The following is a 6053-nucleotide window of genomic DNA, read 5'->3' as shown; positions in this document are numbered from 1 at the left end:
ACGTCAGCATTGAAAACTTTATCCCATTCATACTCACTAATAGAAAAGAAAAAACATTTCACCAGTCAGATATGAAAACAGCCAGGTAAAAACAAAACGTTTTAAGCTAAACAATGTTCGAAAAACAACTCAATAAGCATCAGTATCACTGGTGTAAGTTTCTTTGTGGAAAATAACTCATGATTATAGTAGTTTCTTCTAAAGCCAGATGGGTAATTATTAAATAAACTGTTTTGAAATAAATAAATATGTAGTTGACGATATAAAACATTTTCATGTATTTTGTTAAAAAATAACAGATTAGTGACTGGTAAGAACAATGTGTCAACATAAAACAGCACACACTTTTTAATAACCATTTATCCCTCTGTGCTTTACATCACTGCAGCAGCACTGCTGAAGCTCTCCCTCAAGCCTGTAGCCTTGATTGATGGCCTAGTGAAAACCTCTCAGGATGCTGGATAATCGCATAACACCAAAACCAAAATCTTTAACACAAAAGGGGGGAGAAAAGCCTCTAACAGGCAGTTCATGAGCAAACAAACGCAGACCAAGGAGAAGCAAATGAGTCCGAAAACTGAGAACCATCTTTAATCACTCTATGTCGATGATTAGTCATAGACAATGTAGCTTTGTTAGAAGTGCGCTGTAATTAATAACGGAGCCTGGGGCCGAACAATTGAGGGAGCAAGCGTCACAATTCCTACAATACCAGAGAGGTGATTTCTAAATAGTGTAAATTAGGTGTTTACCTATTGTGATCCAGCTTTTGACACTGCAGCCTCTTTGCGCTTTGAGAACCAGACTAAAGGAAAATGATTAATTGCAAGCTCACTGGTTTTACAGCTTCAAGACTAAATCAACTTCTGAGAAGTGCTAACTTGCTAAAACATAAACTAATTTTAGGCCCCAGATATTAAAATATAATCCATCTTCTTCCTCCACAGGGAAAGCTAATTAGAAAATGTGACTGGCATAAGAGAGGAGAGGTGGAGGAATGGTGGGATTAGGCTCGGGGAGCAGGAAAATCACACCCCTTTGCTAAAATCTGAGGATTTCCGAAACTTTTGAATAAACTATTTTATTTAAAAAAAAAAAAAAACAGAGATGGGGATTTTTTTTGTTGTTAGATAAACTCTATATCTCACTAAAAATCTAATTGAAAAAGAAAATACATAAAATGGCATCTGCACTTTTCCTTTGTTTGATGCTACAAGTATTTGCTATACCTTCCCTGTAGGTTTTATATGAACGTCTGCCTGGGATACGGTCACTTTAATGTAATAACCAATAATAAACTACTACCAGGAGCAAGACGCTATCTGACAGAGGTTCAACTAGCACTCAGCTCCTGTGTTTTTCATATTTGTTGACCTTATACACCGAAACATCCGCATGCTATTCTGTGCTGCAATTTTTTTGGGTTACAAAACAAACAAACCAGCGATATTTAAAATAAATGCAAATAACTTGATTTTGAACATAACATTTTTAAGCCAATTTGCACAGTTCTGATTTTCTTATTTGCAAGTTGTCATTGCAGGTGTTTCAGGGGATAAAACCAAACAACAAAATAAGCAATATAATATTGCAGCACAAGCTGCATGACACAGTGCAACAGATCCTGGCCAAAGCCAGTCGGCCTCTCTCGACTCCCAGAGGACGATCCCCTGAGAGACGAAACACTCTGAGTGGTGACAGCTTAAAGGCAATAAGCCAATAATAAAGAGCAGCAAAGTGGCCATGAGAGACAGAGCTCTCGTCCTACCGTATTCAAAACAACAGACCAAACAAGTGTCGCTAAGTAGGATAAAACAAGGTGTGCAAAGTTTTTTACTTGCTTTTTTCTTGTTTGTTTTTTTCACTTTTGAATTAATGGAAGTCTTGTGAAAATTCAGTTTTTAAATCCCTAAATGTATAAGGGAGATGTAATTTCGAGGAGATTGACACACGGATAATTTATTTTCAGCCGACCAGTCGGTTAACCCCTTGAGCATATGACATAATTTCATAACCCATTTGCAGAGGCACATATTTTAGGACTATAATAGCTGTACAATTGCTGTCCTGCTGAGAGTCTATTTGGCTGCAACCAAATGCTTTGAAATGCCTTCCCACTGTCTGTAACTACTGAGAAACACTCAAAAGAAAATCTTCAAGATGCAAATTGCACTTCATCTAGCTAAACTTTATTTCATAATGTATGGACCTGCCACAGGAGGTGATGGTTCCTTTTTTTTCTTTTAAAGCAAGCACCATAAAGGATAAAATAGAGTCTCTAATGGGAGCTATGTAAAAGGATTTATATGTCAGAAAAAAATCTGAAGAAATAATTACAATAGTATATAACGTTTTAGGGAAAACATTTCAAACTATTAAAGTGTTCCTTCTATAAAGAAAAGTTAAAAAAAGGTAAAGTTATTCAAGATATAAAACATATTATAAGAGAAAGGAGTCACTTTGATGTATTATGGTCCTGTTCTCCTTCACCTGTCACACAGAACTTTGTCTTCTGCCTGTCTGCAAACGAAATCAGCTTATCTTCTAGAACTTTAGCGGTTACTCCTGTACTCTGTTGCAGATGCACCCAGAGCAGCACGTGTGGATGGATTTCTGGGTAAGGTTTGAGAGGAAGAATGCTGCAGAGGAGGGCAGTGACCACTCTGTAATCGGGGGCTAGCTGGAAGAAAAGCTCATTTGGAATTCAGCACTGCAACATTGCCATCTTTTGGCCAGATGGTATAATCTGAAATCTCTAAGCTGCAGCCATCTCCAGACACATGCTGAGGTATTAAAGCAGCTTGGTACAAAGGTGGGTAATAAATGAATTCCTTTGTTGCAATGAAAGAGTGCATTTTATTAAAGATAATGAAAAACAGGTTTGTTTCTGGATTGTCAGAAGTAAATGTGATTTTTTTTGTATAAATGCGTTTAAGATTCTCGTAGTACAATAGGCTTGAGTTTTATACTCTCATGGCATTTACATTAAAAAATTAATTAAAATGTAACTTAACAATTATTCCTGTTGATACTAAAAGGACATAACTCAGCAATTGCTACAGCAAGCATAAGCTTTGGCTTCAGCCTACTCCTTTATTTTGGTAAATTATGGGTTTGTAAGTAGTATTTTGTTTTTGTATTCTAATGTTGTTAATTTACCAAAAAAAAATGAAAGTGTAGTGAATGTTAAATCCAACTTTTATCCATCATTTTGATTTTGAGTCATGGATTAGAGCAAAATATCAAATGAACAACAGCTAAATTTAGCTGAAATCTTTCTTTTGCCATTCTGGCCTTTTCTACGATAGTTTTATAAACATAGATAAACTATTTCAGACCACTTTAAACCAGCTGACTCGCAGTGCACAGCAACAGGTTATACTATGTGCATCAAACATCTAAAACAAACACGGTCACTCCAGCATCTTCATTTTTATAGCTGACCTATGCATGTTGCTCTAAAATTAACTTTGTTATTTTAGAAATGACTGGCAGCCTGTTCTGGGTGTATGGCGACTCTCACCCATTGACTGATGCTGATAGGCACCAGATACCTCCAGACCATGCAAGGATAAGTGGGTATAGACAATGGATTCATGAATGGATTTTAGAAATGCCTGTGTAGTCCCCATAATTGAAATTAAATTGTTTTTTGAAGCCAAAGATGATCTTTTAGTAATTTTCGAGAAATGTTTATTGTTTAGCAATTCAAATATATTTTAGGTTCCGTGATAGCTTTCATACTCTCACCCAAACTCTTAGGCTCTTTCTCCATCACCTAGTGTGCTTTATGACAGCAAATTTACAAACACGAGGTGCACAAGAACACTTGAGTGGGCATGCTTATCCCCTACCTGAATAAATATTTGTCTGACGTGGCTGCGCCGTCCCTGTTTTCCCACGGTGGTGTATGGGACATCATGGATAAGAGAGAGGATGGGCTCTGACAGAGAGTGACAATTCATCCCTTCATCCACCCCCCCTCTCTGCTCTAACTGACATGTCACATTCTCTGATGACTTTATTGTGCTCCCTGTCACTGCACTTAATCTGTGTGTCAGTCAAACCGGAGCAGTCCACACCAGCACCTCTAGACGGCGGAGCTAATACCCACCCTTTTTAATGACATTAGATTTGGAGTAATGCCATTCAGCGCAGCACTGATATTATCTTCTATTTGCATCATTCAGCCGGAGACACAGCCGCAGCCCAGCCGATAGAGAGCTGGTCATTTCCCCATCCATTTCCACTCGGATGACAGATGTCAAGATGGAAACTGACTATTATTTACTCTAGTCATGTTTTTATCACTCGCAGACATGATGTCTCACTTTACTCTGGGCTGTCAGCCAATGCATCAGAGCCTGTCTTTCTGTGATGTTTGGAGCACAATGGCACAAAGTATATATATGTTTTTTTTTGTTTTGTTTTTTTGGGGCGGGGGGAGGTTGCTCAAACTGTTCAATTAGTGAAGACTGCTAAAGGTTGTCACATTACAACCACAAACTTGAAAGTAATTTATTAGTTTGATTGCTGTGAAGAGCATATAAAGTTTTGCCACAGATTCTGTGGGAGATTTTGACTATAAAATGTGAATCACTTGACTCCATTCCCCTGTAGGTCTGCATGTCAGATTACGGTTGTTGTTCTGCTGGAAGGTGAATTCCAAAGTTGCTGTTACAATTGCCCTGTACCTGCTTGAGAAAAGCATCCCCATAGTATGATGCCACCACCACTATGCTTCATGTTGGTATGTTGTGTTTAGGATTATGTGCATTGTTAGTCTTCCACACTAGTGTTTTACAGCTAGATGAGAAAGTTTTGATGGGGTCTCCTCCAGCCACAGCATGTTCTGGTACATGCTCCCACATTTCCTATGAACTTTAGAGTTACCATGGGCCGCTTGGTTGCTTTTTTGATAAATGATCTGAGCATAGTTGTGCCATTCTAAATAAAGTCACATTTATATAGACATTAAATTACATAGAGGTGAACTGGCTGCACTGGATTTAATTTAGAGGCACAACAATAAAGGGGGCTGAATACAAATGCATTATACACTTTTTAAGTATATATATATTTGATAAGCATTTTTAAAGAAGGTGCAACATTGTTCTTCTACCTCACAACAATGCACTACTCGATGTTAGTATAGCACATGTAATCTCAATAAATTAACCACTGAAGTGTTTTTATGTGACAAAATGTGAAAATATTGAAGCGGTTTGAATACTTTTCAAGGCACTGTATAGATGAAGCATGTTACTGCAGTGAGTAGAACTAATAGGACTTACTGCATGATGTATAGGTCTAATTTCTTATAATAAACCTTTGGTGCGATGAAAATTGATTGTTAATTTTGCATCTTCCCTGCAGTGTCAGCGTCAGTGAATTAATAATACCTGTTTATGCTTGTGAAAACATTCTTCTTTTCTGCAAGCATATGTACTATCCTATTTGAGGTGCTGTGATGGCAGCATAATGAACATGCCACAAATGATAATTCAAGTTCCTCTCCATGGTGTAGTTATTTCTCCCATCATTGAGACTGAGCATGAAGCTTTAACAGCCTACCACCATTAGAGGTAACAAAATCTTTTTTCTTCTTCTCACTGTCAGTACAGTCTCTCTCCCATCAGAACTCGTGGTGCCTAATTAAATGTATTTAGCATCATAAATATTCCAGGGGGACAGGTTGACACAGTGAATTAATGTCTCGCCTCAATGCCACAGCCACTCTGTGGACTGTGGGGGGGGGGGGGGGGGGGGGGGGGGGGGGGAGTTAGCCTGATGCCAGGTAAATGCTGTGGCTTTCATGTCTTGTTATAAATCTGTGTTGCTTTCAAGTACAGCGCAACAGAAGCTACACTGATACTGATTAAGTCACAGAGCAGGCCAAGAGTTACCTCTGAAGAAATTGCAGGACCTACAAGATGACGTTTAATTTTAGGCAAATATGGAATACTTCAAATCATTTTAAACTTTGTTTATTACTTTTCCTTTTTTATTGCCATCATCAAAAACTCTAGGTTTACACAAATTCAAACAGCAGA

The sequence above is a fragment of the Xiphophorus couchianus genome, chromosome 7 (genome assembly GCF_001444195.1).
Source record: "Xiphophorus couchianus chromosome 7, X_couchianus-1.0, whole genome shotgun sequence".
NCBI classification, from domain to species: domain Eukaryota; kingdom Metazoa; phylum Chordata; class Actinopteri; order Cyprinodontiformes; family Poeciliidae; genus Xiphophorus; species Xiphophorus couchianus.
The sequence above is the reverse complement of the archived record's forward strand: the minus strand, read 5'-3'. Positions refer to the sequence as shown.